This window comes from Aptenodytes patagonicus, chromosome 4 (assembly GCF_965638725.1).
Source record: "Aptenodytes patagonicus chromosome 4, bAptPat1.pri.cur, whole genome shotgun sequence".
In the NCBI taxonomy this organism is placed as follows: domain Eukaryota; kingdom Metazoa; phylum Chordata; class Aves; order Sphenisciformes; family Spheniscidae; genus Aptenodytes; species Aptenodytes patagonicus.
In genome coordinates, this window is record NC_134952.1 from 31,793,022 (window position 1) to 31,817,897 (window position 24,876).

Consider the following 24,876-nt stretch of genomic DNA (forward strand, 5'->3'; position numbering starts at 1 on the left):
ACTTGGTATATTTTACAATGAACAAATAAAATCCCAGCTTCCTTCTTCCAGCTCCTTAAATAGAACTGAGAAGGTAAGCAATTGACAGGTTTTTTTCAGAAGTTCAAAAGGGGAAAAAATACCATATACACATGCTCAAAAGTTTAAATTCCCACTGAATATTACTAATTATCCCAGAAAATTGTCTGCTACATACAAAACAATGATTTTCGACAGAATAAAGTTACCAGACAAAAAAAAAGTTCTTCACTTGACAATTTATCAATATTAACAGAAATTTAAGGAAGAAACCTTTAAAATATGGTACCAAGATATGTATCCTGGAGTTAACAACACTTTGAAATGATTCATCCAATTACAAATGTGCATATTTATGAGACAGTGTTAGCAATTTTATATGTTTTGTATCAGATACAGATGTTAGTTTAAACAACAATTTGTCTAAAATGATTTGTCATTTTTTCCTCAGAGCATAAATAATACCAAGAATACTAATAAATCTAACCAAAGAGGAAAAATTAAACACTTTATTCCTACACTGAAAAATAGACACGAAAATTCACCGAGAAATGAGACAGATCAAAGAGTTGAACACTGTTTTTCCTCTACCCCAACAACAAGAGAGAACAATGTCTAGATATAGAAAGTAAACTAATTTTTGAAAACTGTCCTGGAGAAAATTCATTACCAAATTCAACAGACATAATTATTACACATTCAAAGCAAGATAACGCCAAGTAAATTCTTCTTCCATTCCATACAAAATTGCTGCTCGGTGTTGATATAAACTCATGTTTAAATTTAGGAAATGAGACTTTACAATTATTATTACTGCAACAAAAACAAACACTCAGCCATCCACTACAATTAATCTTGCAGAAAAACATGAACCTACATGTTAGGCAAGCACCTTAACTGCCAGACTTTAAGTATGCATGTGTGTGTTGCGAGGTGGAAAGGTAGCTAAAAAGCAGTTTTTGAAATTCACACAAATGAATCTTTCTAAAATTCTATCCTAGACCAGAAAAATCTACCCAATGAAGACTTATTAGCTTTTATATCCAAATGAACACTTATACTTTTTGCATATCTCACTATTGCATTGTAATATCTTCAGAAAACCAAGAAATCAACAGATGGCCAAGAGGGTCTTGTAAGAAGTTAAGTGATTTCTGCATCCCATGCCTTTACAGTCTATTTAGGAGAAATTTTAAGGATATAGCTATGAGTCTTAAATCAGTTTTGCTTGATTTATAATCCACCTTACCTTTTAAGGGGCAACCAACTCTTTCATATCAACAACTTATTCCTTTAAGATATCATTATCTAGAACATCCAGACATCAAGAAACATCTTACCACTTCTCAGTCATGGACACATTAAAAAGGGGTGGAAGGGGCAGAGGGAAAGCGGCATGCCATGCCAGACAACCCAATAAAATGATCTCAAGTTGGGTTGTTGATTTGGTTTTTTGTTTGTTTTTTTAAACAGGTGACAGACTTATTCCTAACTCATGGACAGGGTACTCACCTAGGATGTGGGAGAAACAGACTACTTCCTCTGAATCGGTCCGCAGGTGAAGAATTACCACACATAAGATAGCAAGACCAATACATACATAGACCATGCAGGTAACTACATGGCTACAGATACTAGGCACTTCACACCCTAACAGTTATTTATATTTGTAAGCACTTTTACCAAACTCCTTGGTCAAGCTGCAACTTTTCATAATGTTAGCCTTTGATCATTATTTTGACCACTCATTTCCACACCCATATTAAATTCCCTCTCTTCTGCTAGCATTAGTATCTGTGATCACACAGTCAACACAGCCTAAAACTGGTCCAAACTAAAACTAACCCAAACACTGTTTCATTCATCTAAATCAGCTAAATTCGTTTCACCATATGGCGGCTCAAAAGCTGTGTTGGCACAGGGGAAGGGGAAGCAGTGAATCACCAGGTTAGACATTTTTTGGCAATAATGCCATTTCATGCTGACCTACACCATGTGTTAAATTACTACCAGAGAACAAAATTAGGAAAAAATGAGATTTAAATTTGTGCTCAAAGAAACAAGCGTTGTAGCTACTACTTGAGAAGTCTGCTTCATATTTAAATGAAACATCTGTACTCTCCCCATGCATTGCTGTATCTCATGTGGCAACCCATGACAAATGAAATTTTTGGACAGAATGAGGTTTGTTTATATACACTGATCCAGACTCATGGATCAGCTTCTGAATGCAGAACTCAGCCTTAGAGTCAATGGGAAACTCAGGCAAAATGTAAAGCACAGGAGTATACATACCTGACGTGTTGCTAAGTAGTTATCAACCTATCTATCAAGTAACATGTTAATTAGCATGAACTGTGACTGTTTTAAGATGATCCTCAGTACAGATACTTATACAAGGGTATTCACCTAAACGAGTAATATGAAACTAAGAAAATTTAATGAAAGAATGATTTATACCAACAGCAGCTGTCTGTAGGTCTTAGAATTGTACAAGTGTACCAAATGGACATATATAAAAAAAGGACAGTTGCTAACAGCAACACACAAGAACAAGTGACAGGTGTTTCAGAAAGCTAGTATTTAATCTGAAACTTAATTATCCATCTCATGCAGAAATGCAAACATGTAAATAAAATACTTTAAAAATATTTAGTGATGGGCATAATTTTTTCCAAGTTCATTGCACAATCCTTGATTTGTGCAGCTGTGGAAGTGCTTCTGATGCTTAGATTTCCCAGCATGGGTGACTCATGCACAGCTAAATTATTCTGTAAAGCTTCTATGAAGAGTGGACTGTTTGACTGCCTGAAGAATGGAGTAGGCAGTGCACTTCACTGGAAAGAGTCTTCAAAAAGAAAGAAGTGAGGCTTCACATTCACATTTCCATAAAATGAGAGAGTAGGACCATTTTAAGCTCCAACACTGAAGCACAGTCCAAGTCAAAAAATTACCAAACAAGCAGCTCCTCCTCCCTGTCTCCCCCCACCCCTTTCCCCTAGAAGTCCTGCACTTCATCCTGGACACCAGAAAGCAGTAACAAAAGAAAAAAGAATGAGGTAGTAGAAAAACAGAACAAAACAAAATATGGGAAACGCTAGGGGATGCTAACTTCGGTGTATTCAAAAAAAGATGTGGCAAAATACGCTTCTGTTTTAGCATGCTTACTGTTATGTTCATAAGATTAACAAGATGTAACAAAAGTAAAGACTTTCTAAAATTCTGGTGTTTGCCAGTGCATCCTTCAGTTTTTCCCCCAATACAAACTACCTGTTATAGAAAAAGCAAGTTTGTACATTAAATAAAAACTCAATACTATAGTTACAGAATTCCAAACCCCTGCATTGCACTACTCCTTAATTTCATTAAACAAAACACTAGAGTTACTCTTTTGTCAGAACTTTCGATATAACAATCCAGGCTCAACTGGAATTACAGCGATTGCAAAACCTGAGATACAGGACAAGTCCTTCATATTACACAGGCAACAAATGCCTTAATAGAAAAGGGAAAAAACAAAATAAAAAAGTTTTGCAATTGGTGCAGAGAGGAAATGTCTTAACTGTTGTCTTGGCTAAAAAATGGACAAAACCAAGGCAGAAAGCCTTCACTTTTCTTGTCCCTGGAAACTATTTGCAACACACTTTGCAACCACTTTGGGGATAGATGTTAGGTATGCTTTTGCCACCCTGGTATAAGCAAGAATCAGAAGGAAATGGAACATCAGCCAACATTTAGTCAATAATTGAGACTATTATTTAGTCAATATTTAGTCAATAATTAGACTTGCTCAGGCAGGAAGGATGGTGCATTATTTTAACAAAAGGGATAGTACTGCCTGCACTAAGCAGAAACAGCAATGCAGCAATAGAAAATAGCATATAAAGTCAACTCTAAATTTAACGTAATTTTACTGCAATCATTCTGCATATATACGGAAATAAAAAGGAAGAACATCTTTACTTAAGTATTCAAATCTTAGAGCACTGAACACAACTGAATTTCTGAATGTTCAGTAAACACTGTTCAAAGGAAAATTATAGTTTGAAGTAGCACTGTAACATTTAACCAACTGTTCTTTAGCACTCTGTGTTTCTAAAACATTATCAATTTGTGTAGATATCAAATTTGCCCAAGTTCTTTCTTCATTCTCCTGAGCAGCAGCAGCATGCACTCCTCCTCTGTGGCTTGCTACTGACATGAGCAGAAACTTTCAGAGCTCGTGCTGACTAAGCGAGTCCAGAAAACCTACTGAATTCACCTTCTGAGGGTCACCAGAGAGGCAGCGAAAGCAGACCAAACAAATTCCTTGTTCCCATAGATCAGTATGCTCTTCAAGATGTTGAGCCCAGTCAATTTAATTGTTAATTAAGTTGATTAGTTACGATGACAGTATTACTCTTCAAGCATTAGGAATTTTTTAAATGCAGGCTTTCTGGACCTTGCAGACTAATTCAACACCCAACAAATCTGTCAGTTATTTCCCATTCCCCCAGCTCTTTCAAAAATATTTTAAGATCACAATATTGACTGAAAGGCATAAAACATACTATAACTGAGGAATTTCTAAGCCAAGCTTTTTTAAGCTTTGCTGCTACCATATTCGAGATAAGAAATTTCAGGATTAGGTCATGGGGGGGAAAAAAAAGGTGCAGCTCCTTTTTGTATTTTTGGAAATTCAGATTCTGTCCTGATACTTCCATATAAACTTTAAAAAGTTTCAGAGGAGTCCTCAAAGTTATTTATGTGAGAACTATTAGTCCCTTTTACCATCTACAATACTCAGCACAAAATTATATCAACTACTTGGGACCATACTCACTACATTTACATGACTGTAAACTCTTTTCCTCAGCTTTTTTCTTTTTCTCTTTTACCACTTCCCAAGCTTTTCTTTCACAGAATGATCAGACCACACTATTTCTACTTACCAAAACACATCTCGGTATGCTTACTTCTTGCCCCTCAAAGCCTCCTCTGCACTCTCAAGTTCTCAACACCTCCCAAATTAGTACCACCATGTTTTATTTGCAAACATTTGGAACCTTCCCTTCCAGGTCATTACTGAAGATGCTAAAATTAGCATTGCTTAAAAGACTGCCATCTCAACTAGCAAGTAGGACCTAGTTAAAAATCAAGTTGCACTAGACGTATTTTACAATTAATATTTTAAATCAAAGCAAATGTGATAATCCACCTCTCACAGGCTCTTTTCCCACTTTATTAACAGAACCTGACTTAGATCGTCCAGCACTTAAGTCCTGAAAAGTAACATTAAGAAAGTATTTATAAAGGCATTATAGCTATTCCAATTTTCAGTTAATCTATCAGTTATCAAAAAGTAAAACTATAATCAGGTTTTATTTTCAATGGCAATTATCTTCTGCTCAGAACATTGTGAATATGGTTTCAATGACCTAGGATCTTGCTAGTAGCCTATTTAACACTGGTATTGAGGAAGGGGATTCCAAAAGCTATCAATAGTCACAGGAAATCCTGAAGCTAATATAAATTATATGTTGAGGCCACATGCTAACAGGGTAAAACAGCTGTATGTATTTAAGCATACATTAAGGCTTGAAACAGTTCAGTTATGCCTAACACATTAACAAATATGCCAATAGAGTGAGAATGAACTATACGCTTCAGCATAACCATGCAATATTTATAAGACAAGATTACTTAAAATAATGAGGACTCTTTATAACTTGCTGGCTTACAATTCTCACATTTTGACTCTCAACATTTTTCTTCATTTTAAACTGAGGCTTGTACCTGCCTCAGTGAGGCCTCCTCCCAAAGCTGCTACATGAAGCAGCTAAGTACTAAATTTTCATTTTTACATAATGCATTGGTTTTTTGCTAGCTGAAGTGCTACATACACACGTGGCAGTAATAATGCCTCTTTTAGAAAGGATTATACAAATTGAAGGGAGAGATGCTTAAGCCTAGGAAAATAAAATATGCTAACTTTTATAATATGTTTATGCCAGTTACAACATGAGGGAATAGACTGAATAAAAACAATTTAAATAACACTGCAAATAACTTCGTTTGAAAAAAATCACTGGCTTTAATAAAAAAAAAAGTTCTCCAAAATGCTGCTGATACTTGTGCTGCTACAACCTTAGATATTTTCTTTTAATGATTATATTAAAGGGCTGTTGTTTTAAATGTCCCTATTGATAGAAATCTTACTTGAATCTTGGAAATTTTCTGGAAAAAATGCTGAAAGCTAAGGCCTAGATTCTGCAAAGATCTAAAAAACATGAAATACAACTGAGTTTAGTCCTAATCATTGGCTTAGACATGCGGGATATTACACTAGCAGTAAGTATACAAAATTCTCAGGAACCTCTGAACTTAAAATTACATGGGGCAGATGGGGAGAACACTTAACAACTGTTACTCCAAGATAACATGAGTTAACATTGGCAACTAAATATTACTTAAATTTCCAAAACCTTAACAACTGCCATCTACAACCTCAAACTGAGGAATTCAGTCCAGGGGAAAAAAACAAAACAAAACAAAACTGTCTTGATTCATGACAGCTCAATGCACAGAAAGATTGTAAGAACTGCAAACACCTGTGAAGACCATTTCTTTCATTTTTTGTCTTGTTCCTACTTAATGACTACAATAAAACACTGGAGCTGTTTTTTTTTCAATGCAGATGAGCAGCTCAAGCAAACCACGTGGGGTAGGAAGTATACAAACTTTAGAATTCTATATAAAAATTATGAAATGAAAGAAATCAGAATATTCCTATATTTAACAATTTAAGAATATAAGCAGGGAATAAAAATAGACTAAACAATCAAAATTTCAGAAGGCAGTTATGATTTCGCCATTTGATTTACTGCAACTTGTAGTATTTATCTGTTTCCTTGACAGTTTGTATTAACAAAAGTTGCAAAAAACATTTGTGGCACTTTGAAAGTTGTAAATATTAGCACCGAAACTTACGTATCTATTCTACAAATCCACCTATATCACAGATGTTCATTGCCCTCATCTACTGACCTATAACCAAAGTGAACAATTTTGGCTATGTCTCCATTAGCAAGTAATCTGGAGCAGTAGAAATGGAGCAGTAGATCAAAGCAGCTGGTGCTGACACTCATGCTAGCTGTTCAAGAAGGTTTATTTTGGATTAGATTTCACCTGGTCTTCAGAAGCAAACATCACCATTACACAGGCCATTCAAAGTTTTCCAGTGATTAAATAATTGATTCAGACCTGTATGTCCCCAGTAGAGCAGAAGAGCTCTTTGCACCTGCAGCAGAACTTAAAAACTAGTTTTCTGAGAAAGGAATGTAGTTCAAACACCCTGAGCAAGTATGTGGTAAGGGGAAATAATTGAGAGATTTTCTCCAAAACAGTATTAATGATCCAAATCAAAATGGTAATGCATGCACTGGAATTGTATCCTACCTTTCCAAACCAGATTAACCAAAGCAGGTATCATCTCACAAAACAGAATACTTGAGGGCACTGAAAGACTCTAGAAAAATTCTGTAAGTTTTTATTCTTAACTCCTCACATGGCAATCTACTGGCTATCACAAAAAGAATTTATTTCCCCTATTCCAGAATTCAGAAGACAACATAAAACTGGATAGCCCTACCACTTCGGCTTCATTTCTCTTTGCTTCATTTCTTCACTCCATCTTTTATGTCTTTTTTTTTTTTCTTTTAAATATTTTACTTCTTTTCTTGTTTCCCCCCTTATTTCTTTCAGATTTTTCTCCCATTTATTTATTTATTTCCTCCTATTACCTGTGCTATTAAATATAGCAAGAGAAAACTGAAGATTCTGGCATCTCTGACCTTTCAGACAGAGCTGTCAGTGTTGTTTTTATATTTGGAAATTCAGATGGTGTAGACCGAGACAGGCATGTAAGCACTACTACTGTGATTTAACTTGCCCTAACTCAAATGAAATTTAAAAGGGCTAAAGATGAACATGTGTTTGCTTCAATCATTCAAATTGATCTCTAAATCCAGTGCTAAGCAACCATGTGAATTGAGAAAAAGCAGATTAATGACACAGAAATATTAGTCTACTATAAGACTGATATTAGCCTGGTTCTAAACATCATCTCAGAGAACAGCCACAGGAACACCATGACAGAAATGCTAAGGGAAACTAATCAAGCAACTTATGTTATGGAAGAACTTCGTTACAGAAACACTAGATAAAAATATATTTGGTGTATACACAGCTTTTTACCTTAGGAGTAAAGCCAGGAATATATTGCTTAATCTTTCCCTTTTTTTTTTTTCCCCTTTCTGAGCTATGTCATTTGTTTATGTAATAATTTAATCTTCTAGATTTGAGGTTAAATGCCAGAGTTTCCCTTAGCGTTGTAAGTTATAAACAGGATTTTGCCACACACAATTAACTCATTAGTTGCTTAGAATAATCAAAATATTCAGACTCACCTAGTTTCACTGACATTCAATATACAGCACCCAAGTAATTTTCCAGAAGAGTTTTGCAAATGAAAGAATGGGTTTCACTCCGCATTTGCTAAAATTTAGATGAAAAGAAAGTCAGAGCTCTCTAAAGCAATTCCTAAAGAAAAATTGTCTTTTAAGAAAAACAAAAAACAAACCACAAAACAACACTATACAAACCTTCACATGAACATAAATTGAAAATTTTAATTATAACCACAATCCTTTTCATTTCAGAAGCTTCCTTCTGTGTGGACCTGGGCTTCAAAGCAAAACCCAGAGTTTGTAAGTAATTCTGGTTTTAATAACAAAAAAAACCAGTTAGCAGCAATTTTCATCAACATTAAATACAACTTATTCCATTGATTTTTTTTAAACCCTGTTAAACAATTACAGAATTCAACTGTAATTGAATTATGAATTCAACTGTAATTCAATTATGAATTCAATACTGCATTTTTAATCCATAAAAATCTAAGAAGCAATAAATCATTCCATTTACTCCTACACTGAACACAAATTCCGTCTTCCTGTAACTCATGAACACCAGACCCTCTTAGGTCACTTCAACACAAAAATCCCAAAGTATTTGAAAAGAAAGTTCAGTGCAGTCCTATAATAAGCAAAAAGGAGGGGCGGAAATGTTAAGATATCCTCCACACTATACATTCTAGTTTCAGCAAAAGAAAGTGGAACTATGAGTCTCCAGCCTGTCTTGTAAGTCTGCCTTCATTTGTTTCATAATTTCAATCTTTAGACAAACAAGGCGGTGATTTCTCCCACATAGCACCTCTCCCTCCTCTCTGCCTGGCCTAGAGCATACCTTTGCTTTGGTCAGCAACTCCACTACTTTATTTCATTAATTTAAGTCAACTCCTCTGATCCAAATGTAAAACCCAGGATAATCTCTTCACTTCCTCAGAAACAATCTCTAATTTCCCTTAAATCTCAGTTAGGAACCAAGAGACCATTTTCAGATCATTAGCTCTCTATATCCTATTAAACAAATTTTGATTTAATGAGTTGAAGTTTTTCTTCACTGTGATAGGCAGAGCAGCCCCAATAATTACAGCCAAGATAACTAACTGCCCTACAATACTACATCTCCCATTCTTTGTGGATGGGCTCTGATTGTGGGGATGCTACTCCTTATTCATTGCACTTCTACAGCAGGTGTGTAAGAACAAATCTGAGTAAGAGTGGTTTGACTTCACTATTCTCCTGAGTAAATGTGTTTTGCCCAAGTAGTGACATGGGCATGTTTCCAGAGAAGCACAGAGGCACTACTGCAAGCACTCACACATGCACACAAGTCAGTGGGAAAGAGCACAACAACTTTCAAATCTCTCTTCTATTTCTACAAATCAGTGTCAAAAGCCTTTTCTCTCTATTTAGTTATTTGCTTTTCACACTTCTATGAAAAACATTTAGAAAAAATGTATAAAAAGATGTTTTTATATAAGTAAACACAAAAGTTCTGTTAACTTAAGAACAGTTTTAAGCTGAGGATTTTCAGCACAAGTTAAAAAAAAAGCTCTCAGGAAGAAACGCAAGTAAATGGACTAATGAAAATGTAAAGGTGAAAGAAAACAGCCCATGGAGAGACAAGCAGTAAATAAAGCTGAAGTACACCCTGGAAAACACAAATTCTTAATAAAACAAAGCAGGTCCTCATGTCTAAAAAGGTTACCTGAAAAGCAACACCAAAGATGCACAGCACACATAAGTTTTCAGGATGCTCAAAAAGAAGTCTTTCCTAACTTTTAACCACACACAGTATGCATTGTTCAAAACTATTTTATTATGATCTGTTCTGAACACAAGAGCAGCAATAAAGAAGAAAAAAAAAAATCAAAGTATATAGAAAAGTTGAATGAAAAATGCACAAAAGTTATATACTACTGAAGCAGCATTTGAAGGACAGAATCAACAGTAGATGAGGGACGGGTTTAAGGAAAAGCACAAGGAGTGCAGAAGAAAGTCTCCTTACTCAGTGTTTGTACCTGACATTACAATGGAGTGGAGGAGATTAGGCCTGTTTACTTCTCACAGTCCAGCTAGAACATGCTCAGTAGCTCTGTCTGGTTATGACTAAAAGGATTTGGAATATATCTACCTCATCTGATCTGGACAGATGAAAAGGATTTAGGCAAATCATTGAACTGGTACAAACCGTATTTTCAGAAATCTATCGTGCCGCCTAATGTAAGAGTTTGGGATGGCACAAAAAAAAAAAAAAAAAGCCTGATACTGCAGCATAACAGTTTAAGTTTTTTACTAAAACCTTGAGTGCTTGCTCTAACATATGCAGGTGCTTTGTCTTCCCAGTGGTAAGATTTTCATCGCATTTTGAATCAAGAAAACAGTACGTTCCTCCCCCTCATCTCATTCTCAGACACAAGCTGACTTTTGGTAAAGTTTTAGCTGAAGCAGATATACAACGCAAAGAATTACTGCTCAATGATTTAAGTCTTGCTAAATTATAAGCAACTAAAACCAGGGTCTTAGAATAGAAAGTGTCAAGCATCATTAACTACAAGCACTGCTACCTGTAACTCCATTCATGACCAAACTTCATGCATGACCAAACACCTCCAATGCATAAGCCATTAGGAATATAGGAAGGCTTTCTGTCAGCAAGACAAAATAATCCAGTTTCAGCAAGATCGGTACAATGTCTGATCTACCTAAATAGATCAGTTTCTTGGGGTTTTTTTGACCCAGTCAAAAAAACAACGGAACATCTGTAAAAGTTTAACAATAGTATCTACTTAGAAAGAAAAAGCATATAAACACATACATGAAGGCTACAGGGGGCCATGGCCATGATCCTCATGATACATCAAATCAAAACCCCTTTGTCACTCATAAGATGAACCTTAAACAAACGACCCTGTCTGTCGTATGTTTCTCTTTGCATGACTATGGATGTACAAAGCAATCAGTAACCTTATTGCAAGATAAGACAAATCTTGCAAAGATGAAAATCTGCACCTCCTGGCCCATTTTCAGCTGGATGGTACACAGTGTCCAATCAAGGAGGTGGGGAAATGCAACCCTTTCACAAGTAAGATGGCATGATCAGAGATATTGCTACTTGAACCTATTAAGATGCATTCTTTTGCTTTCTATATATTCTTACATTACTGGGGTATTAAGCCCATCGCCACTTTAAAAAGAGCATCTGCAAGAAAAAAAGCCACTCAAAAAAGCTGTAAGCACAGCAATACATATGCTCATTCACTGCAACACATCCCCAGGAGAGATATTAATTCAGTCTCCAGAAACCACAGGGCCACATTAGCACACTTCATTGCTGGGGACACTACCATCATGAAGTTTGGTGGGTTTTTTTTTTTCCTTCTAGTTTCCAAGGCAGCTCAGGTACAGTTAGTTCAATTGTTTCATTCCATGCTCCAGTGTACAGGATGAAAGCTTATTAAAAGCTTATTTGAAGTTTATTCTTGCCCCTACACAACATTAATTTCAATCTCAAATTGAAGTGGAATGTCTACCTTGCCTGAGGTTGAAAGAGAGATGCTTCTGTTTAAAGCGTTACTGTTCTAGTAGCAATAAAATCTACATACTTACTTAAATTACCTAGAAATGCATTGTGCCTTGTAGAGTGGGCGGATAGCATTAGTAGTCCAAATGTGATGTCATCTGAGCAAAAGTCTTCTTTGGCACAGTCTTCTGAAAAACAACAACAACAAAAAAACCTACAGTTCTATAAAGATGAATCCATTCAAAACAACTTTTAGAGGTAAGCCCTTGATTGCTGTTCTCCGTTTCCTCTCCTGCCATTTCAGTCACTTTATTTCCATCCCTAAACTGTCCACAATTTCACTTTCCAATTCCTCTATTCAACATAAAGAAGTAAATACACATGAAGGAGAACTTCAAAATTGCATACCACCTTTTACATAGCTCTGGCACTGCCTGAAATCCAAATCTGCAAGACAAATGCAACAGCCTAATGGTAACATTAAAGTTACAGTTCTAACACTGCCTACAAAACATTAATATTACAATTATTATATTACAACTGCTTTGGGGTATATTATGACCTCGCAGAACATCAGTAATACACCAGGCAAATTTCTGGAAAGAAAATACATCAATACAATCTTAACTATGTGTGTGTATTATGGTTCAAACAGGACATGCGATCTACCTCAGAACACAGTTTAAAACTCTCAGAGAACATTGCACACAACAGCATAAGAAAGTCTCAAATATCTTCCCCTCACTAATGAAAAACTAATTTCAGTAAGCTGTACTGAGCAGAAGCAAACTACACAATAGATATTTCTATACACAAACACTCTACTTATTCCACAAAGAAACAGCTCCCCATCTACTACAGATCACAAATTCTGTATTACTACATACAGTGCTGTGTTTTAAACACGCATGCACCAATTTGGTAATATAATCTTACTGCTGACAATCCTGCTGGGAAAACTACTGCTAGTTATCACTATTGACACTTTCTATTCAGCATTCCCATGTGACAACGTATCTCCTTTAAGGTATACATAAATCTATTTCCTTCTTCCACCATATGCAAGGATAGGCAGATTTCCTTTGACATAAGATAACAAAGAAAAGGAACTTCAAAACCCCTGTTCTTTACCACTTTGTCCCCCAGTACATACAATGTAGAAAGAAGCAGCTGTCAAGCTGGGGAAGAAGAATGCCAATGTTTGAAGAAGGTCTACTAGACAAGCCTAATGGGATAAGAAAGGTAGCCTTTATCATCTACTTACTTATACAGTAAAATGAAATATTCTAATGTTAGAAATCAATGTTTTGAATCAAATACCAGTATATAGATAAGAAATGGCAAACTATACTCTGTGGGGCAGGAAAAGTGTCTAGATGCCAATTTAAAAAACAATCTATACAAGTTTATGAGAGATTATTTTTCATTTCTTAGGCCAGCAACACAAAGATTAACATAACTCAATATAAATCAACCATAAATTTAATTGTCCATATAAAGGTAGTACCAGTTTAACTAAAATAATTTTGAAAAGCAATTTCAGTTACTTTAATGAAAAAAAGTTTGTGATCCTTTTGACTTAGATAAAGTGGTAGTGCCTCAATTACCTTTGGTGTTAGAAGCTTCTATAGCCCCACCTCAACTGCACTGAAACTCATAAAAAGTCCTCCAGCTTATACAAAAACTGGGTGTAATAGGAGGTAGTCAGAGCAACATGAATGCTGGAGATTGAATTTTCAGGCACAGTTGCCTGTTGTTTTGCCACTCACTTTAAAAGGAAGTTAAATTGAGAGCTAAATTTCTTCAGGGGTTAAAAAAAATTCTTAGTACTAGAATTTGTGTCCTGACTTTCCTGCCAAACCGATCAAACCAGCATATTCTCAAATCCTTTTCCTGTCTCATCTTTTTTTTCCTTCATAAAAGCCAAACCTATCAACATAATTTATAAGTTTCTACATATCTTTTTCCTGCCCCATTTCCTAACACCTTCTAGTTACTCTTCATCTTGATTCAGACGACTCTTCTGATTTTATTATGCTTTCTAGATCCTGCAAAATAACAGTTTCCCTCTCTTCCTTCAAATCCCTGTACTATTTGGACTTGCTTTATGCTGTCTTTTGCTTCTATATTCTCATCTTCCTCCTTGCTGATCTACCTTATTCTGTTCTTAGAAACGACAACTTGTTTAATTCACTCACTATGACTCACATTCATTTGAATCCTTGTCCCCTTTTCTGAGGTCATTCTCATATTCTATGTCAGTGAAATTCAGATCACAAGCTCTTCAAGGCTGGAACTGTATCTTATTATCTATGAAACATCATGCAAAGCTTTAGTGCTGCACAAAATGTTTAACTAATGCCTCTGAGCTGGAAAAAAAAAAAAAACAATTTTAAAAAACACCGAACTACAGTATTTTAACAACAAAAACATTTTCAGAAAACGTTATTTTAAGCAAAATTGCTGAGATATTAGAGTTATCATTGGAACTACCATACTAGTTCCAAACTCTCGTTTCATCCTCAACCATGCAACTGCTAGTAGTAGCTTGATTACATATAATGAATGTTGCTGCTGTGGATGGCAAGAAAAACTTTATTAAACCACATTACTACATTAAAACTGACAGCGAGGAAAGCGTGTGTGTGTGTGGGGGGGGAGAATCTGCATTCCTATTCTGACAGTTCTTGGAAGCTGTGATTCATGCTGCTACTTGCTTTTCTACTCACAGTCAGAGGAAAATCCGGTTTCCTTTAGAATATTTGTTGTTACTATGAAAACTACTTTAAAATAAGCACAAGTCAAAGTCACCTAACTATTTTGCAGTCCATTATGATATTTTAAAATGAAAGTATTTTAATACTTGAAATTAATGAATTAAAATTTGTGAATACTATAAAATTTGTGAAGACTATATTGGTTACTGAAGGCTTGAAAAGTATATTTGACATTACTGAGCAGGGAATTCTCTAGAAACGAAAGTAGCGAGCTAATAAAGTTTTCTTCACTTTCACCATCACTAAGTCTATCAGAAGTTTCTCTAAACCTATCAGCAGGACATACTACAATTCTCCACTGAGACTTGATAAAATCTTACAAGTTTAACATAATGAGGTAAATTTCAGTCTGCTGTTTATAATAATTAATAGGTAATGCAAATATAGGCAAGACAGGAAAGAACCAGAGAAATGTCGTTCTAGACAGAAGTCCAGCTCCTTCTGCTTTTCTACTAATAACTCCGTGTTACAAGACAGAGGAATGGGCTTACAGGAAATCCCATTTGGGAGGTACTATCTTTTGTTCTTATGCTGAGAGAAAAATCTTACTCTTTGGCTATTAATGGACATATTTCATACAGTAACTGCTATAAACAGAAATATTTAGACAGCACCCTTTCAGTTTTATCTCTCCCCTATTAAAAGCACTTATTCGCTATGGCCTTTAAATGGAAAAGTCCTGTTTCTTAAGCTCAAGTCACACTTTCTTTTCCTCTTTACTCCTGAAAGTGAAGTCTAAGTTCTAGTTTTTTCAAAGAAATACATCAGAACCATTTCTTTCCCTGAAACAATGGGAAAATATGAATTTAATCACAGCTTAAAGCTATTCTTTTAATTTCAGAAGAATTTATTTTACATACTAAACGAAACTAAGAGTCAAGCAACCCTGCAGCCAGTGAAATATAGTATCATCTAATTCTGATCAGGACAATAATTCCCGGGTTAACGGTCAAAATATCTTTTACCAGCTCATCATCAAGCGAGTTCTTCAGCAGGCAGTAAAGCACAGTTCTGATAGCTCTACTCTCCTCTCCCCCATCATGAGAAGCCAGCTTCCCCTCCCATCATCCCTCTGACAAACCATGATATTCTCAGTCCCCATCCCCTTCCCACAACAGCCCAATGTTCTGCCTGTCTCCTCAAGTCCCGTTGGTACGTACAACCATCTCCTGTTCTCCTATCAAACACAGACCAAGCACGTGCTGAAAAAAACAGGTCCGTGCCAAACTCGCGTTGCATTAGCTCTCTCTCAAGAGAGGGTAGCGACACATTTCTCTCTACCCAGTTTGTCTATTTTCCCAAAACCTGTAGGAGCATTACAGTCTTGGAGATTTCTATCCCTCCTACAAACATGGTTGCAGTTGGTCAATGACGTCAAAAGCTTTTGGCGAATATGTAAGGAAAGAGTGAGAGAAAACAAGGAAAAAGCATAAATCACGTTTTCTTAGGAAATGGGGCTTAAAAAAAAGGCAACTCCCTACAGCTTTTACTGGAGAAAATTTCCTGGTTGTTTACTGAGCCAAGGGAAATAAGCAGATTTTGGCGAAACATTTCCCGATATTTTTGGCTTTTCACAACTTCACACTTAGGTTTCAAATCTACCTTTAGGGGACTAAGGACTGGGAAAGTTATTCCACGTAACAAGAAAGTTTCCCCCCCAATATATCTTGAAGCTTTTGGATGATTGATGAAAAGTCAGATAATCCAAACCTTTGGCACTTCTCTGACAAGATCCATCTGAAAAATTACAAACCTTCTACCTTACCACACCAGCAGGAGTTTACCCTCTCCGAATTCACAACCACCTTCTCACCAGCAGCCACCAAACTGATGGAATATTATTCTGTCAGGGTTCACGTCAGTAATAGCCACAACTAAAAAGGCAAAACCAGTCTCTGACATTACATTAAACATGCAATGAAATAGCCACCAAACTTATCAAATGCTCTTAAATGCCAGAAATTAATATTTACTATGTCATTAAAAACTTTAGTCAAATGTAAAAATGGCAACTTATGTTTTATTTACAACAGCAGCAGCATTTTCAGAATTGGAAATATTAAATTAGCTATATTAATACAACTTATTTCAAAGTATCCTTTTTTATTAGGCAGCTTAGCATCTCAAACTCTCATTCTCTAAGATCATAACTTAAAATGTAAAAATATATATTTCCTCAAGATTTCTAATGCACATGTTAGAAAAGTCACACATTATCTTTCCTCCCTCCTACAACAGCCACTTGTTACAGGCCTGCCTCCTCTATGTTCACAAATACTTGCCCCGGTGGTGTTTAAAAGAAAGTGCTGGAACTTTCTGGATATCTACCAGCTCAACAGATAATGAGATGCTTATGGGATCTGAGATCATCCTTCTGCAAGCAACTGAGAGATACTCACAAACTTGTGGAGCTGCAAGCTAAAAATTCTTGTAGATGACATTGTTAGCAATACTATATCCTACTTATAAAGCACTTAAAATTCAGACATCATGCTGGATGATCAGCCCATTCCCAGGTACTCCTTCTCTTCTAAGCATCCCACAGCAACACCACTACCATGTGATGAGTTAGTAATTAAGTTTTGCTGCCTGCTCTGGCTGTAATAGGCAATACTACCCTAAACTATAGTCTTCACTAAAAGATATTATTAGCAAGGCACAAAAAGGGGATTTCATACAACAGAATCCACAATTCTAAAGCACCAAAGCCAGGGAGAGTTGCATCGCTCAGCAAGACTATTGAAAAAGTTAGTAGAGATGCGAATCATAAAGGTAACCAGCAAACACAATATTATGCCTTCATCTTCACCTGTTTCCGAAGGCCCAGGACACAGGTAAGGTTAGTACTCACAGTCCTGGTCCCTGTCCCTGACATACATAGCTAAGCTTTTCCCATCAAAACAGGAGTAATGTATTCTTTTAACATGCCAGCAGGAGGAAAAAGATGTGCTCTCATTTTGTCCAGCAGCACAGGGACAGTTCCACAGTAAGCTCGAGCAGAGAAGTCTGAAAGCCAATCTCTACTCTGTCAGAAGGGATTCAAACCATAATCTCTCAGCAAGCTCCATGTTGCACTGGGAAGATGGATCAACTCATAACTTCTCATTTCAGTGGCAATCTTCAGATCATGGAAGAAAAAATAAGAAGTAAAGCTTTGCTGGACAGAGCAGAACCAGCAGTGTGCATGCCTCTCTAGGGAGAAGGGCACCCAAATGAGAGAGACAAGTCCTGGTTTCCAGTTCCTAACGGCATTTAAAATTTTAAATGGAAGAAAATATAAAAAAGTTTTTGGAACACAGGCCAGAACACAGGCACTCCCCTCCTTTTTCTCCAAGAAAATAAGTGGCCTAGTATCTCCCTTTGGCCCAATTAGACTTTAATCATCTTGTACACAAGGAAAAGTGGATTTTTAGGGTTTGGGTTTTTGTTTGGTGGTTGTTTGTGTGGGGTTTTTTTAAGGAGACATCAACAAAACCTCTTCCTCCTCCTCCCCCCTTTGTGTTTCTGAACAAAAGGGAGAGTCACCACAGGGTTTTGGTCTGAGTCCAATCCCATAGGTGTGCCTGAGGTGTGGTTTGAACATGCCTTTGGACAAGTGAATGCCTAATTTACAGATTGCCTAATTTATGAATAGTAAACAGATTTAGATGCCAAGATGCTCAGTGGTGACAAGATTATGGAAGATCTGAGTGAAAACAAAATTTCAAGGTGTTTAGAAAACTTTACTAGTGAAAACCTAGAGACCTGCAAAATTTAGCCAACACATGGCTACAATTTTATTTGGGGCTAGATACCCAAAATCCATCTAAATCACAGTTTTGATTCCTCTCTATTACTTTACGGATCTGGCCTTATACCAAACTAACATACATCAAAAACCTTCTCAGAGATACCTGGCAAATATCCTTTTCAATGGAACTCTAAAAGGACCTCTATAGAAGAACAAGGCCACATATATTAATTTTTAAAATCCACTTTAAATGGATCTGTCTTACTCCAGGAACTGTTTTCTTCTGTTTTAACATAAGCATAATATTCTAGTGCCATTTATCTTGTGGTACCAGGCTGTCATTATGGGTAAAGTAGTATTAGCTTCAAAACTGAAGCCTTCTCACGTACTCTGAGATTATTAAACACATAGTTATAAGGACAAAGCATTTAAGTAGCTACCTTTATGCCTAATTTGACTACATTCTTATCATGCAGATGAGGAATGCCCACAGTAACTACTAAGCTTCATAAGATTCACTCTCTAAATATGCCTTTATCAGTCTTGAATCTCATAGGGTATATCTAATTTTTAAAGATCTATATTTAATAAAATATTAATACTACTAATGATGATTTTATAATATACTCAGCAATGCTCCTCAGAACATCAGTGCAGAATAAGAAAACTAATTCAGTGATTTTAATGACAAAATGTAACAGCTGGAAAGAGTCCAAAGTACGCAGTGCTAAACTGCGGAAAGAATCTGACAACTAACAAAGCCTTGTTGCTTCCATATAATACTAAATATACAAGAACCACACAGCACCAGAACTTTTTACATATATGATTATATATTCTGAAAGCAGCTATAATTAAGAATTTATATTATACACAAAAACTATGGTAAGAGAATATTAAGGCTATAAAATTAAACACTCAGGCATGAAGTATGCCAAAATTAAAGCAGCCTTTGCATTACAAAGGAATTTTGTGGCAGCAGTAGGGGTTGAGAATTCAATCCTTCAGGGCAGCTCACAGCTGCATTAACCATGAGTCTCCTTTCTCTTCTGTGATTTTGCATTTCACATTTTTAACTCCTGCAACAAATGAACAAGGGAATGTCCATGAAACAGTTTCAAATTATTACAGAGCGCCATTAACTGAGTTTACAAAATAACCAACTGCAATAGCAAGTCGTTTTCCCCTGGTGGACCAGCTACAAGAGTGAACAAGGTATCTTCCCAATGGATGTCGCTAGATTTGCTTGTGCCAGAGTTACACTGAGACACTGGAATCTTTCATTGCAGACTCTGCTACTGACTGAAGGTGCGCTTCCTACAACTCTTTCTATTCTGAAAGACTGCTAAATTCCAAATACTAATACCAATACTAATAATAATAATTCAGTATTAGGAGAAGATGAGAGAGACAGTTGAATGGTTTGGCCACTGTCTGTCTGTAGTCTCGCAGATATTTTTTTTCCCCTCCAGAGATAAAGCTACCTTAAAACAGCTACTGCTCTCCCAGCAGCCTGGCGACTCTCTCCTGTTCTCCTGCCACCCCTTCAGTGGTGCCAGTACAGCTTTCTACAGGGTGAACCAGCTCAATTAACATAGAGAGGTTAAAAATACATTGCAAAATAAATAAATAGAAGGTAAGAATGACAGGAACAACTACTACTGTCTTTGCTACGCAACTATCTACTAATACCATCTATCCTTGGAAACATTTCTAGATCTGTTTTATCATCTGGCCTTTATAATTTCTAGCATTCATATGGAAACGAGTACTTTAAAAAGGCTGAAACACTAAAATGCACTTTTCTTTACTTCAAACATATACCAAAGTCTTTTCCTTAAGAAAAACTAACTCATTACAATGTGATGAAAAGGAAGGCACCTTAGCTGTAATTCCACTTCTTCCTAATTCTATTGTGTATTTTGTATTAAAGACTGTATTAGGGTACTAATTTTCTATTTTAAGAGAACTATCCATATTCTTCAATCTACAAAATTAGGTTGAAGCTGTGAGGCTTTAGACAGCAAATTATACACCTCTCCTGAAGGGGTGCATAGCTAAAAAAGGAGCTGTTTTCAAATGATGAAGTTACCTAGAGAAGAAAATTGCATTTTTGATCACAACTATTTTCAACACAAGTCTATTATTTTTAGTAAAAAAATTCACAACTTTTCAAGTTGATAAAAACACTTCATATAAAGAACATGTAGGACGCATGGGGGTCAATATCTCTACTACTAATTTATATCTTCAACTTTTTGCACAAATTCACATTTCACATTTTTAACTCCTGCAACAAATGAACAAGGGAATGTCCATGAAACAGTTTCAAATTATTGAAATAAATTCAGAATAGGGCCAAAAAAATAACAAAAGCCCAAAGCCCTCAAAAGCAGCAATTTCCTTGGCAAGACCAATCCATCCATGAAGATTCATGACTTCGGTGAAATTCTATACTAACTTGATAATTAACCAACACTACAAATTAAATTTGAAGTAATTGCCACTCAGTTTTTAAATTGCCGTGTACAAAAAGTGTAAAATTAGCTACAACAGGGAGTTTATGAGGTCCTTAGAGCATTAATAAAGAAAACACTCTCTGCTTTCCTCACATCCTTTTATTTTAGCTATATGTGTTAAACTTTTCTACGTAAGAACATGAAGCGGAAGAAATAAAAAATGAGACATGGATGAATGACATCTTAAACTATTAAATATCAACCCAGGAGTTATTTTTTTTCCTGCTTGGACTGTTTGTTAAGAAGAGGTAACTCTTGCCTTACCAACAAAATTCTCAGACCTTAAAAATGCTAGCACCCACATTCAACCAAAAAACTCTAACCCAAACATGTAATGTTTGGTAATCTGAAAGCAATGTCTGTAACACTTTTGAGAAAGTATCTTAAATGGATATATATGAAAATCAATAGTTTATTAAAAAAAAAATTGCAGTTACTTGTCCTGTCAAGTAGAATTCCTCTATTATAACAATCAAATACTGTCTAATTTCAAATAACAGGCCCCAAACCCACAGATATTCATAGACAAAATCAATTTTATTCCTGTAAGATTGAACAGTGTGAAACAACTGCAACTGCTCATATTGAACTTTGCCAGGACTACCACAGTTGAGGTGTATTTCTCAAGTACTTCTTTCACTAGAGTATTTGCTTAAACAATCCTCTTGCCTTCTGGCACACCTGTCACCCAGAGAAATGATCTAGGTTAAATATAACCACATTGAAAAAAAAAAAAAAAAAAGGTAGTTAATTTTAACCTGGATCATTTCCCCAACCCAGTTACAGGACATGGTTCCATGAACCACCGTGCTGGTACAGCTGAGGAGGGCAGCAAAGAGGTGAGAGCTGGGAGCAAGGAACGGACAGGTCTGTTTAAGTCAACACTGCCACCAAAAGCACTGCTTGTCAAACTATGTCATCAAAAAAAATACTTACTTGAAGGATTTAGAGGATCAGGATCTATGATCAGCCACTCCGCCTCTACATGCCACTTCATATCCCAGCTAGAACTATATCTGACTTTCCTTGTGCCTCTTAGTAGGTCAACTTTTAACATGCACATGAAAACAATGGCCTTATAAAAATCGCACTACAAATACGTTTTATTAGTTTACAAGCACTCCTTCTCCTGAAAAAAAAAATTTCGAATTTATATCCAGGCCCAAAGTACCAGCAATTTGAAAGTGAAGCCAACCAAAAATCCAAATCTACCTTAACAGAAACACAAAAATGAAGTACCACGGATTTCCAGTCCCTTGCTGGCCACATTTCATACACGCACGCACAGAGTATCTGACACACTGATTTTAAGGACACACGTAATTCGGGAGAGGACCGGGGGCTACCAAGAAGTCCTCATGTTTAAGAGCACGAACACATCGTAGGCACCGCAATAAAGTTATCAGAGGGGGGGGAAAGAAAAGAAAAAGCCCACGAAGCGCGTACTCAAGCCCGCACCCCGCAGCTCCAGTCCACCTGCCGCAGGGAGACTTCGCGCCGCAGGAGCGCCGGGCACCCTCTAACCGCCTGGAGCCCGATGCCCCGCAAAGCTGTCCCGACGCAGGGAGGGCCCGGGGGCCCGCCACGGCCCAGCCGCCGGGCGGGCACCTACCGCCGCAGCCCCCCGCGCAGCCGCCTGCCCGCTGTGTAAACACGCTCACCGCGCTGCGCGGAGCCGCCGCGGAAAAGCTCCCCCCACGCGTGGGGCGGCGGGGGCGGGCACCCGCGAGACGAGCTGCCCCACGGAGGGGAGCAGCGGCGGACGTGCTCCGGGGGGAGGCGCCGCCCGCGGCTCTGCCCGCGGCTCTGCCCGCCCCACCGCCGAGGGGCCGGCGGCGGCCCGGCGCGGTTCGGCACGGCGCGGCGGCGGGGGATGCCGGGGAGTCCCGCGCCCGCCCTGCCTGCGCGCAGCCCGGGCGGCGGGGGCGGGAGCGGCCCGGGCGGGCGCTGGGCCAGGCGGGCAGGGCTCCAAACGTGCCCGGGAGTTGTGACAGGAGCAAAGTGGGTCACCGGGCCTAGCGGGTGCCCCGCGAGCGCCCCCCGCCCCCGGCGGCGGCCGCCCCCGCCCGCGCCCTGCCCAAGGGCAGCCGCTGCCCTCCCGGCACGACGCCGCTGCCCTGGCGGCGGGGGACCCGCCGGCGCTGTCAAACTTTAACGGCTCCCCTCCGCGGCGTCCCCCGCCTTTCCCCCCCGCCGCAACCGGGCCCGGCGGAGCCGCCCGCCCCGCAGCGCGCTCCTTACCCGGCCCCGCACGGCCGCTGCCCGCCCGACCTCTCCCGGCGAAAGCCGCTCCCTGCGCGCAGCCCCGAGCCCGCCGCCGGCACAGAGCCTCCTCCAGCGGCAACACCAGCAGCCGGGCCCGGGAGTCCCCCGCCACCGCGCCTGCGCCGCCGAGCCCACCGCCGGCAGCCGCGGCGCCTCGCGCCACCGCGCGTGCGCCGAGGCGCACTGCAAGCCGCAGCACCCCAGCGCCTCGCGCGGGGCCGCCGCCGCGCACGCGCAGCGCGGCGGCGGCAGCCGGGGAGGTGATCCCCGGCTCTCCACCCGCCTTTCTACGCGTGCGCGCCCGCCCGCCGGGGAGCCGGCTGGGCTGCGCGGGAGGGGAGGGAGAGGGCTGCGCAGGCGCAGTGGGCGCCGCGCCTCCCTGACCTCGGCTCACTTCGCCTCAGATCACCCCGCTCAGTTCGGCTCCGCTCTGCTCGAGGAGGAAATGGCGGCGGCCGCGCTACCGAGCGGGGCGTGGGCCTTCGGCTGTCGGCCGCGGGGGGCGGCGCTTCCGCGGGGTCGTGTCCGGGCGCCTCGGGACCGGGGAAGTCCGACTCGGCGAGACCCGGCAGCGCCACGTCCCCGGCTCGGAGCGTCAGTGCTCGCCCGCTCGCTGGGCTGACGGTAGCCGGGGTGCGAGGTGGGGAGCGGGGACGGCGCCCGGCCGCGCTCCGCCTCCGGACAGCGGCGCCGTGGGAGGCTGCGAGCGATGCCGCCTTGCGGCACAGCCGGGCTGGCCCGGCGGCCGGAGCGGCTGCCGCCGCTGCCGGACGTGATGCTCCGGGGCTTGTTTTGCAGGAGGGCGCAGAGCCCGGAGCCGAGCCCTCGGAAAGGGTTCCGCTGAACGGAGGCGCTTCCCTGCTGAAACAGTAAACCTGGTACAAACCGCCGTTCCCGGCAGTCCCTGAACGTATGACACGGTACCCGGCCATGCGTTCATCCCCAGAGGGGAATAAGCAGCATCTCGGATGCTCTCTGGGAACATGTGCCACCACAAGTTATTTAGGGATACGAGCAACCCGTCCTGGCGGTGGTTTCTTTTATCGGTGTGCGTAAACTGGTAAAACTTAACGGAGTGGCAGAGAACTGACTTGACCGTCTCGGTCCTTTTGTCTGTGTACAGTGCTTTTAGTACCAGTTTTGGAGAATAGTCTCACCTAACGTTAAAAATAAGAAGTGGCCCTAACTGAGTTTAAAATCTCAACACCTGATAAAATCCTATAACTAAAATACTGTACTAATATTGCACGGTTTGTAGAATTTGTATTGTACAGTACTAGGCTGTTGAAGTCTGAGAGCATTTCTGGACCACCAAACTGATGGAAGGCTCACACAGCACGTAAGTTTCCACAGATGTGGCTGTATTATTGACTTTGCAGAGAAAGTTGTGAAACAGCCCAGCTAATAAATACAAACAGCATCAGGTTAATCAGAGTTAATCAGAGAGATAACTGATACCGCACAGTCTTTGTGTACAACTGTAATGGATTCCAGCCATACTGCCTACTGCAGGACTGGAGTATGCTTAAATGTGCAGTGATTATGTTTGTGTAAACCTGTTCTGCATGCAGCAGAACATAGCAGCGAACTCTTTTCTGTA

The 24,876-nt window shown here is 39.3% G+C and overlaps 1 protein-coding gene across 5 annotated transcripts in view; it reads right to left on the minus strand.

Annotated features, from left to right (window-relative positions):
* The window catches only part of CLOCK (clock circadian regulator), a 68,660-nt gene extending 45,308 nt beyond the window's left edge, over positions 1 to 23,352 (minus strand). For 2 of the 5 annotated variants that reach the window (XM_076336275.1, XM_076336270.1), the window contains exons 1-3: positions 23,253 to 23,352; positions 12,072 to 12,173; positions 8,466 to 8,553 (exon numbers count right to left, since the gene is read on the minus strand). The gene's annotated coding sequence lies outside the window, so the exon portion shown is untranslated. Of the gene's footprint in view, positions 1 to 8,465; positions 8,554 to 12,071; positions 12,174 to 14,193; positions 14,267 to 23,252 lie in introns of those variants that run through there. The other 3 variants (XM_076336272.1, XM_076336271.1, XM_076336273.1) reach the window with 3 other exon arrangements.
* Positions 23,353 to 24,876: the final 1,524 nt, after the last annotated feature.